Source organism: Empidonax traillii, unplaced genomic scaffold (assembly GCF_003031625.1).
Source record: "Empidonax traillii isolate 1590-97213 ecotype Southwest subspecies unplaced genomic scaffold, ASM303162v1 scaffold1325:size547790, whole genome shotgun sequence".
Classification (NCBI taxonomy): Eukaryota; Metazoa; Chordata; class Aves; order Passeriformes; family Tyrannidae; genus Empidonax; species Empidonax traillii.
In genome coordinates this window covers 321,202-333,016 of record NW_020956518.1, presented here as the reverse complement: position 1 = coordinate 333,016, position 11,815 = coordinate 321,202, and the positions used below count along the sequence as shown (strand labels likewise).

Below are 11,815 nucleotides of genomic sequence, written 5' to 3'. Positions count from 1 at the left end.
GGGGACCGCGGAGGGGACCCCCGGCCGAAGGGGACCGCGGAGGGGACCCCCGGCCGAAGGGGACCGCGGAGGGGACCCCCGGCCGAAGGGGACCGCGGAGGGGACCCCCGGCCGAAGGGGACCGCGGAGGGGACCCCCGGCCGAAGGGGACCGCGGAGGGGACCCCCGGCCGAAGGGGACCGCGGAGGGGACCTCCGGCCGAAGGGGACCGCGGAGGGGACCTCCGGCCGAAGGGGACCGCGGAGGGGACCTCCGGCCGAAGGGGACCGCGGAGGGGACCTCCGGCCGAAGGGGATGGCTCCTGACCGGGATCCCCAGGTTCGAATCCCGCGCTGGGCAAGTACCGACCTGGCTCCGAGCGGAGCCCGGAGCCGCAGGGTTGGTGGAACACGGACGCCTCTCCCCAAGCCCCAGCGCCGCTTCCCCACATGCCCATCCCGGCTGCCCGCGGCGGTCCGTACCTGCGGCGGCGGTGGCGGGTCTCGGCTGCAGCGGCGGTGCCTGGCGCGGCGCCTCCCGCTCCGCTGCCGGGGCCGGGCCGGGCTGCGCCGCCCCGCGCTGCCCTTTTCCGTCAGTGGAAAACTCCGGGCTCTGACGCAGGCGGTGACAGGAGCGGGGCCGGCCGGCCCGCCCGGCTTCCTGCCCCCGCCGGGCGGGGCGCTGAGTCAGGGGCGGCGGGAGGCACCGCCCCGCACCGCCCCGCACCGCCCCGAACGCACCGCGGGCACCGCTCGGCTCCGCAGCGCTTTGAGACGGCGGGAGGGAGGCCCCCAAAAAGGGATTTGGGCCGCACGGCGGCGGGGGGGGCTGTGTCCCACGCGGGCACAGGGTGAACTCCAAAGTGGCTCTGAGTGCCACGGGGGCTGGTAACCCCAGAATGGATTTTATTCCCATGGGGGAGTTCTATCCCACAAGGAGATGGGGGGGGTGGGGGGTGTCACAGGCACTGTTTGAACCGCAAGTGGCCACGGGGTGCTGGGAACCCCAAAATGATTTTGGGTCCCGTGGGGAAGCTGTGTCCCTCAAGGGGTTGGGGAGCCACAGGCACAGGGTGGACCCCAAAGTGTAGTACCAAAGTGGGCTGGGAACCCCAAAGTGGATTTGAGTCTTAAAGGGAGGTTTCTATCCCACAAGGTGCTGGGGAGCCACAGACACCACTTGGACCTTGAAGTAGCCATGGGGGGCTGGGAAACCCTCAAAGTGGATTTGAGTCTCTTGGGTGAGGGCTGTACCCCCAGGGGTTGGGGAGCCACAGGCACAGTGTGGACCGCAAAGTGTCTCTGAGTACCTCGGGGGGCTGGGAACCCCAAAATGGATTAGAGTCCCATGGGGAGGTCTATCCCACAAGGAGTCAGGGAGTCACAGACACAGGTTGGACCCCAAGGTAGTTTTGAGTACCATGGTGGGGACGGGAACCCCAAAATGGATTTGTTCCACACAGGGGGCCTGTGTTCTGCAAGGGGTTGGGAAGCCACAGGCACAGCTTGGAGTCCAGAATGAATTTGAATATCACAGGAGGCTGGGGACCCAAAAGCAGATGTGGACCACAAAAGAAAACCTACTTCAAGGGGTTCAGAGCTCAGAAAGAGTTGGGGACTCAGGCAAAGCTTGGACCCCCAAACACATTTGTGCACCACAAGGGTCTGGGGACCTTAAAGCAAGAGGTTGTTGGGTGCTTCGAGTAGTTCAGAGCCCACAAGGGGTTGGGAATCCACAGGCAAAGCTTGGACTCCAAAACAATTTTGGGCACCCTGGGGTCTTTGGGCCCACAGTCACAGAGGGTTGGCACCTACAGTCAAAGGTTGGACCTCAAAACAGATTTAGGCACCACAGCGGTCTGGGGACCCCCAAGCAGGGTTGGCTTCTGAAAAGGATTTAGACTCTGCCAAGGGACTCCCAAGCACAACTTGGACCACAGAGCACACGTAAATACCACAGGTGGCTTGGGACCCCGAAGCAGATGAGGACCCCAAAAGGGGGTTGGGCACTTCAAAGGGTTTGGAGCCCAGGAAGGGTTGGGGACCCACAGAAAAAACTTGGACCCTGAAATACATTTGGGTTCCACAGTGGGTTTGGAACCCACAGCTCAGCTTGGCTCCTGAAAGGGATTTGGACCCTGCAAAGAGTTTGTTTCTTCACAAGGGGTTGGGGACCCACAGTCACAGCTCAGACCCCACAACAGAGTGGGACACCACAGGGGGCTTTGAACCCCACAGGGGCTTTGATCCCCACAGGGGTTTGGGACCCACAAGCAGGAATTGCCCCCTAAAAGTTTTTTGGCCCCATGAGGTGGTTGGAATCCAGAAGCAAGTTTTCTCCCTCAAAGGGGTTTCTGGACACCAAGGGAATTTGACACCTACACAAAAGGCTTGGAACCCAAAACAGACTTGGACCACACATGGGTTCTGGACCACACAGGGGTTCTGGACCACACAAAAAAGACTTGGATCGCAAAAAGGATTTCAGTCCCCTGAGAGGTTGGGGCACTCAAGCAAAGTTTGGATTCCAAAAGGGGTTTTCCCCCCACCCCCTTGCATATCAGCAAGGTCTGGCTCCCAAAGGGCATTTTGGACCCACAGGGACTTGATCCCCAGACAGGCAAGGATTGATCCCCCAAGGACATGTGGGCCCCTTAAAGGGGATCTGGGCCCCATGGGCAAGGGTTGATCACAAAAATGGGTTTAGACCCTACAAGTAAGAACTATTCCCCACAAAGAATTGGGTCCCCAGAAGGGACTTAGGCCCTATATGTGAGGCTTGGCCCCCAGAGGGATTTACTGTGAAGGTGAGGGAGGATGGACTGAGGTGTGGGGTGGATTTCCCCTAGCACGTTTCCCTTTGCTTCACTGTGAGCTCCTTAGCTCCAGAATGCTTCCCACACAGTTCTGCAAGCAAGAGTGCTGGCACGGATTCCCACGGACAGGGCAGCTCAACCCTTTGCCCTAAGAGCTGCAAAGGGCAAGAGTGAGAACCAGGGAGGACTAAGAACATCCTCAAGCCAGTTCTCCTGTGGTACTTGATTGATGCTTCTCCTCTCCAGATGCTTCACCCCACTACTTAACTCACCCTGTGTCCCTCTCCCCAGCCCATAAAACATCAGCCACAGCTCCCAGTGGTATGGAGGCACAGGAGGGATGAGCTGAGATTTTCCTTCAAATACGCAAATGTCAGAGGCAATCTGTAATTCTAGATGGTGCCCTGATGACTGTGGGTCCTGTCTTTGAGGCAGGAGGGCCTTCCTGAATATACCAGCGCACAGCACTCGATCACCGAAGAAGCGGTTTTCCTGAGGTTTCATTTACCATGTTTGGACATGGCCGTGATTAATATTTCCTAACAGGAAGGTGTCATGCGTGCAGGCTTTCCTCTTCAGGGTTTGGGCCGAGGGTGACCAAGTTCAGGTTGTACACTGGCTCCTCACGTCCTCCACCTCACAGACTACACCCCACCGGCGTGGCAGCCGCCCATCGCCGAGCCCAGAAAGGGTCCTGGCGCCAGGGAGGTCTCCCTGGGGACCTGGAGAGCTTCAGTATGGCCAGACCAGGACACAATATCACCTATCTCTACGCTGTGTCTGTGAGATGAAGGGGGGGGTCAGTGGCCACCATCACCGGGCTGAGTTTTGCGTGCAAGCCGGGGCATATGGGAAAGGGAAAAAAGCCAGAAAGGCTGCCAGCAACCCCCAGCTTACACATTTTCTCTCTTGCTTTTATTACTTGTAATGAATGTAAAGCCACTGTGAGATAGAGTCCCACACAGGGCAGAAATTATTTAGCGATTTGGTCAGGCAAGGAGCAATTCTGACTCAAAACTGCCCGTAGTTGTGCTGTGAAAGAGAAGGGGGAGCTGAAACAAAACTTGGTTTTGAAGCAGCAATATTTTTTGTTTTAATATCAGCCTAAAAGCACTACTACATCAGTAAGTGGAAGCTTACACAGGAGGATGAATAACCCCCAACCAATATAAGAAGTTTTCCTGTGTAAGTTAAAAGAAATATCTGTTTGACTCAATGTGTGTTTTATTGTTGCATCTCTGAGCCTCGTTCCTCCAACAAATTAATTCATGAAAGGGAGAGAGAGAAAAAAAATAAATAAATCTGTTTCTCTTTAACCTGAGCGAGGTCGGATTGGTTTTTAACACGTCTCTTTCACCTCTCAAGGAGCAGCATCCTTTTCCCTGTGAAGCCAGCACAGCTCGCAGCCCCTGCGCCCAGGAAAGCCCTCGCTCCTTTGGCAAAGGCTGCTGGCAGCGCCGGCCTGGAGCTGGTTTCCCTGGCTGGGGGCCACGTGAACGCTGCTCCGGCGGGAGGAAATTCCCTGCTGACCGGCCGTGGCAGGGATAAGTGTCCTGGCAGAGAGCAGCAGCAGCAGAGCAAGCGCAGGGAGCGGGGAGCCCAGCGGGAAAGGACCGGGGGAGGATTCTGTGTGACACACGAGCGGCGAGATAAGAGGTGTGAGCTGGACGGGCTCGGGATGTCAAGCTCCTCCCTGCCAGTTTTGTGCTTGTCCTGCAGCGGGAGATGCGCTTTCCCTGGGGTTAAAAGCCTCTTGGTGCTTAGGGATGCATAAACCGGGAATATCTGGGTTTGGTGATGCGACTTTTCCCCCTGGTTTTATGTCATATCCTGAGTGTGATTCTGAAAAGGTTTATCAGCTGTATCTGTCTGTGGTTGTGCTGCTGGGTGCTGTAACAACCCATCTGAGAGTGACGACGGGACGACATGGGAAAAGAAACCACTGCCGCACCAACCCCCACTTGGGCAGTCACATGTCCAGCATCACCCCCGGTGTCCCCGACTCGCCCCCTGGCCCCGACTCCTCCTGTTCACATTCAGATAAAGCGAACACTTTGCTGTTGTGATGTGTTGTGCAATCACAGCGAGCTGCTGTGGCGGCTTGTGGGCTGCCTGACCTGGTGCCAGGGCTCCTTCCCACCCAACACATCCGAATCACGCGTCGAACGAGGGCATTGAGCTGGTTTGAGGGGGTTTTTTTCCTTCCTCTGAAAGACGGACACAAAACTGGCAAATCAAAGACTTCGTTTCAGCTGCTGGGAACCCTCGGAAGGACACAGCTGTGCTGGGACAGCCTTGGGGGTGTGAGTCTGGCCATGCAGACATGGTGAAGATGTCCTGTGGTTAGCTCATTGATTTTACACCAGCACCACTCCACCAGCTCCTGCTCTGAGCTGATGTTGGAAGATAGTCGCATCTATAGCATTTAAAGCCCTGTGCTATTATATACTGGCTGGGTAATTACTTATGCATTTACTGAAACGTGCTTTCTTCACTCTGCTGTCAGTCCTTGATAGAGACAGGGAGAGAGTAATTCACTGCTCTCCTACATGTACAGGCAGCCTGTATGCTTGAGAGAGATGGAGAATATGACCTGTTTGCCGGTGAGTGCTGGTATAATTGCTAGATTCCCAACAAACACACAAAAAATCATCACCCCGAGTGAATAAGTGTTAATTTGAAGTGCAGGCATGAAATGGGAATTGTGGAAGCTCCGCACACCTCCAGCCACTCGTTAGCAGTGGTTAGCGGCAAGGAAAATAAGTGTGACAAAACCTCGTGCTATCCAGACAGCTGGATTCGAGGGGGGCACCTGCGTCCTCAATTAACCCAACCAGCAGTTAATTTCGGTGTCAACAGAAAGCCTCGCACCAGGATCTGGAGGTGGGAAGCACAGGAGTGCTGCGTTTTTCGCTCCTTGACATTTCGTGAGTCGTCTGTTTCAGCGCTGAAACGTCTCAAGTGATGGGACCGTTGCGATTTCTCTTTCAAGGGTATCGCTCTCACACAATAATTAAATCTCTGGCTTTCAAGCGTAATTGCCAATGACAGAGCCTCCGAAATTGCTTTTTTATGCTCAACTGTTCTGTCTCCTGGCAGAACGGGCTTCTGCAAAAAATAAAGAAGCCAGGGAAGAGTCATGAGTGGGAGCAAAGGCAAGAGGAAGCAATACAAACTCCATCCTTTTCCCCCCAGCAGAGGGACAGCAACTGTCCTAAACACTGAGGTGGCCCAAAACACATCATAGTCCTGGATGCCTAACAGGCCCTGAAGGAAATGGTAGCTCACAGTACTGCTCCATCATCACCAGGCTTGCTGGAAAACTGTAATTTTTCATCACTAGAACCTGTCTCCTGCTCCAGGTTGGTAATTGGTGGCGTTGGCAGTGAGCCAAGCAGCACTCGCAGCTCTGTCTTGAGAGGACAAAAACCTCCATTACTTTATGCTCTCTAATTCTCCCAAGGTGTGCTGCTGTCTATCAATGGAGTCGCCATGAGGTAATAGAAATTACAAACCTCCCCAGACTTATTTGTCTGAAAGCGTTTCTTGTAAAAATAATTATATGAGTCTCTGGAATGGTGGTACATGAGAATGGCAGAAGAGAAAGTTTGCAAATTAAACTGCAACAAAAGGCTCTTTATCATAAACTATGAGGGAGACTGGGCAAGGGGGTTATTTCACTTCTGTTGGGTTGGCTGGTGACAGCCTTTAGAGAGAAAAAGCAGTTTTTGTTGCCTTTTGTTCGTCACTTTGCAGTGAAGGTGCTCTAGACTTCGAGCTGGGTAGGGAGATGGGTATGGCCAGACACCACTGGGTGTTTATTCACTGCAGGCCCCCAACAGCCCCTACCATCCTTGCACGAGGCAATCTAAAGCCTTCATTGCACCCCCCTCTTAACCAGCAAAAACCATCCAGTGCAGATATATTTGCAGTGATGTGACAGACTGGAGCTCTGGAGGAAATACCTGAGCTGTCTGAAAAAGTTACTACCCCCCTGCCTCAGCAGAAGCTGGTGAGTTGATTTTGGCATCTCAGCATGATCCCATTTTGATGCAAAGTTGGAGCAAATGGGCTGGACTGTGAATGGGAGCATCTGGGACACCGGCACACCTGCCCCTGCCACTGCTGGGGTGAAGCTCCAGTGCAGGAGAGGGCTGCAGACTCCTGGAGGGCTGTGGTGGCTCCTTAAGACTAAAGAGTTTCAGAGAGAAGTCAGGATCTAAAGCCAGTAAAAATAACATTATGACTAAAGGTCAATTTTCTCCTCTAACAAAGGTTTTCACAAGCCCAGCTAATGGGGCAGGGGCATTGCTTCCCCTGAGCAGCCCCTGTGATACTTGAGCTGCACTGAAATAGCAGCAAAATACATGCAAAACTTATGTGCATACAAGTAGGTGTGTGTGCATCTATTTATATTTAACTTGATTGACTTGATTCACAGCAAACCTCCCAACAGAAAAGCGCTGCTCCAGTGTCACCAAGAGCTGAAGCAGTGTTTGGTGGCCACAGTGATGCTTCAGTGCTTTCTTCTCAGTGCCAGAGCTCCAGATGAGAACACTTGTTTAAAAATGGAAGCTACCGAAAGGACACCAGGTCTGCATCTGTGTGCAGGTTTTATCTGTGAGTTGTCACTTGCAGGATGCCCAGGGTCACTGAGTTTTGACATCAGATCCTGGCAGCGTGAAAAGGGCAAGTGTATGGAATTAGGGACAGAGTTAATTACTGGTTTTGGTGGTGCTTTATGGGCTTGGTGGCAGGTCACACTCCTGAAGTGCTTGTGATCAATGTTGGGGCTTCTGAGCTAAATTCACGTCTGCTGTAAATCTGTTTAACTCCCAGACAGAGCTGCCACATCCAGGGGGCTCGGTGCTCCCCAGTGTGACTGTGCCACCCTCATTGTTCCCTGGGCAGCAGGTCCTGGGTCTTACCCCCAGTTTTACCACTGGGAAACTGAGGCTCCAAGATGGGGCTGACCTTCTAGAGAAGGATGGATACAAGGTAAGCCAGATATTTCCAGGTTACCTTAATATCAGTGGGGGAAAACTCCAGAAACAGGGAACTCTGGATTACCCTGTGCAGGAGTTCAGGTGTTTCTGCAGGAATCCTAAACCCCCACTGCAGGCACCTGCTGAACACACCTACTCAAGCAGGGCAAGCAGTGCCCTGTGAGGTGGAAGCCACAAGGGAAAACTGCCACTGAATAGTTTATGTGGCAGAACATTGAGCCTTTGATGATTTCTTCTGCATAACCTGTCCCCAGTGCAGTGGGGCAGGTGGTCTGGGCTTTGATGTATCTCACCCCACCTGAAGGTTATTTTCCCCAATCATCCTGTAAAACTGAGGAGCTGCATTTATGCTTCTGCTCTCTAACTTTGTCAAAAGAGTAAAAACGTAGGTGTGTTATGTAGATAAACTTAGAGATTTACTTACTGACATAATGTGCACTTTGTGGTGACATCTGAGGGTGGTGGGAAACTCCATAATACAACAGGATAAATGATTGACACCTCATTTAACAAGAGGGAGAAAGGCAGATGAACATTGTCCTGCTGGGGCCAAAATACCCACAAACTCATAAGAAACAGGAGCAGCTTGGCCAGGTCCAGCTTAAACACAACTGTGCTGCAATTCAGAGAGGATTGAGGAAGGGAAATAAACCTGAGTCCTTTTGGTTTCCGTTCTGGTTTTTGAGTTCCCAAACATTTGCACATACAAGCTTTTCTCCTAAACTGTGGCAGCTGCAAAAACGAGTTCCCTCCTCCAAGCAAAAGCCAAGATTACCATGTAATGACTTGACCCCAGGAGACAAACTCCTGAGAAAAGGACAAAACCTGTGGCAGTTTCCCTGCATCGGCAATGTGCACATGCGTGTCCAGACATGGGATTTAGGGGAAGGCTTTTGTATGCCAGCATTTGGCTGCACACAGTCTGGAGTGCAACGAAAAGAGGGGGCTCTTTGTTTCATAAAACGCTATTTTTTTTATTTTTTTTTAAATAATCCACTCAAGACAACAGAAAGAAAAAGGTGGCAAGAATAGTGCAAAAAAGGAGGTTGAGCTCAATTCTAAAAGTCAATATTGGAGGAGGCCTGGAATAGCTTTTCAAGATTCAGCTTCTGCCCACAGGTGTGATTTTTCCGTTCATTCATTGACCTGAGGACTCCCTGCCCTGCCAACAGTGCTGTCGAGGTTGTATCATGCATGCTGGAGAGCATCACAGCTTTAACTCCACAGAGAAACGCTGCAGGGGAGAAATAGTTCTTGAAGTCAAGCATTATAATTTACTAACAGGTTTATTAAAATCTTATTAGAAGATTATTTTTTAAAGTCCGTTTTACACAGCTGTTGCCCTTCTGCTGCTGTCTAATCCTGGAAAATCTCAGTGAATGAGTCATTTGCACTTACTATCTATTACACCCTCTTATTATAAGCCTGAGTGTGTATCAATAGAACCATAATATTGCCATAAAATATCCCATATGTCCCCTTTTGGAGTCTCTTTTGCTGTTGGAAGAGAGGTTCCTCACCCAAGGGTTTCATGGAGAGGTTCTTGTGCCCAGGGGGACTCAGGGAGCATTTTGTTTGGAAATGACCCATAAGTTAATTACCTCAGCCCTGATCCTTAAGAAGAGGTTTTTAATGCATGTCTCTTGGGTTTGATCAGAGACACATTGTGAAGGGTCAAGGATCTGCAAAGGACATTCCTGCTTCCCAAAGGCAACCTCAAGCACCGAATACTGTTATCCAAGTGCTTGCACATCATGACAAGGAAGATATCTGGCAGTAGTGCATCAGGGATATCTGAGGGCCACCTTGGTTTTTTGCTTGTTTTTGCCATCTGAAGGCTGTTGAGTATTACATGTGACCTCAGGACCCTGCACTTCTGCCTTGGTTGGCTCCAGGACATGATGTTGCTATTTCTGTGCAACCATTAAAAAGAGGGTGAAGGAGAGCGCGATACAAGGATGCCAATTTCTGGAGCAGTGTTCGTTAGCAGGAGGTGCCAACATTGTCATATGATAAAAAATAATATTGATAGCTACAGAGTGGGATTTCATTCCCAGCTGTGTCCTCTCCCTTTACCCATTGTTGAGTTTCACATCTCTGGTGTTGCAGCCAGTGTGCCACATTCAAAGCCCCAGACATGCCCTTCCTCCTCCTCTTACCCACCCAGGAGGACTGATAGGGAACAGGGGGACATATGAGGAAGCTGCCCTGTCTCCAGATGGGCTCTGCTCGGTTGGGCAAACCATGTTCTGACATCCCAGAGCAACCCTTTCCTCTGGGAAAGTTGTGCAGAAGTCCAGGGAAGAGATTTGCTCTTAGTGTAACTACAGGAGGGAGGAAAAGAGAAAAAAAAGCACATTCAAGGTTTAAAATTGCACTTGCTGCAGGGGATGTTTCCATTGGCAGAGTCTCCAGAACCAGCACAAATGATTCAAAACATTTTGTTAAATGAAATTCTTAAATGATGTCAGAGCTGAGGCTGCTTTAGCAAAACCAAAAGAGAAGGAAGGTTGAAACCGAAAAGAAGGAGAAAAAAAATTATACCATTTGACAGGGAGGGATTAGGAGCTTAAAATTATATTTATAGGCTATCCAAATATTTGAAAGCTTGGAAATTCGTAGTTCCAGTGCTTTAGCTCAGCTCTAGGGGCCTGCCAGCCTCTTAGTGCAAGTCACGCAACGCAGCCAGCTGGGCTGGACTCACTAAACGTGTGAACCCTATTTTCTGTTATCCACCCCTGGCTCCCACTTCCTGTAGGCTCACAGACAAATCCCACCACCTTTGCCTGCCTCAGTTTCCCCCTCTGTCAAATACAGAGGATTCTATTCTCCACTACGAAGTGTTTCGAGATTTGGCACTGGGAAGAGCAGGGGAGTGCTTTGGTCTCCTCTCCCATGTGGCTCCGCACCTGTACTGTGTGGGTCCCAACAAAGCAGCAGACTGATCATTCCAAGACCAACAGCGGCTCTTTGTGTGACCTTTTGTTACACCACCCGTTCCTGTCGGACACAGAAAACCCGTGGCCGAGGATGATGCTGTTGAAATGCTGTTTTCTTTCATGCCTCTTGCACCTGCCTGTTCCTCCAGGGCCGTGCAAAATAATCACTTCTTTGTCACGGCTCCACTAACTCACTTCATCTTTATTGATTAATAGGTCATAATCCTATTTTAGTGAAAACACAACCGTGCCTATGGCTAGAGGATTCAGATATCACCAACGTGAAGATTACAACCTCTTACTCTGAACACAGGGAGTGAGACGGGCTGTCAGAACAAGTGCACTTGTTAAGAGGAAAATCAATAGTAAGCTATTTGGGGAGGGGAAAAACAAATCCCTACTACCACAAATGCATTAAACACAGGCTGCAGTGCTCCAACTTTTATAAGCCCAAATTAAACATGACCATAATAAACTGTTTACTTTCTTTGGGTTTGCCCAGTAGAAAGGAGCTTCCAGTGTGCTGTAACACCCATGACAATGCAAGTGCTGGGTCTAGTTAGTGGGAATATGGTCAATGTTGTTAAGTTTCGCCAGAAAATACTTCAATACCCTCCCCTCCTTTCTTTACCGTTGTAGCTAATTATAAAGTGTTGGAGCTGTAGCCTCAATTAGTTACATCCTTGCTAAGGAGCTGTGGTGGCTCATGAGGGTTTGGAGACGGGAGATGAGGTGTCCTACCCTTTCTCTTCCCTTTGCTCCCCCTGTTTCACCTCACTTAAATCCTGTGCTGGGACTGAAGGGACATCCATGCTGATCTCAGTGTATTTTTGCTGCCCAGGGCAGTGCTTACCTTCTCATCCCCCACTATTTGCAAGTTTCCCAGGGACTGCTGGTATGGCATGAACATGCAGCCTGGGGCATCGGGGACAGATCAAAATCCTGTGCTTTTCAGGCAGCCCATGATGTACAGAGTGCTAGTTTCACCCACGGTTTTTAGACAATGATGCTGCTGTGAGTTTCCTAGCAAGGGTGCATTTAAGCATGGGTGACCCTGCAGCTCTGCTCCCTCTCTG

General features: G+C 51.1%; 1 protein-coding gene across 2 annotated transcripts in view; it reads right to left on the bottom strand.

Annotated features, from left to right (window-relative positions):
• Positions 1-503, bottom strand: part of CSRNP1 (cysteine and serine rich nuclear protein 1) — a 16,867-nt gene extending 16,364 nt beyond the window's left edge. The window contains exon 1 of one of the 2 annotated variants that reach the window (XM_027906595.1): positions 462-503. The gene's annotated coding sequence lies outside the window, so the exon portion shown is untranslated. Of the gene's footprint in view, positions 1-348; positions 364-461 lie in introns of those variants that run through there. The other variant, XM_027906596.1, reaches the window with a different exon arrangement.
• Positions 504-11,815: the final 11,312 nt, after the last annotated feature.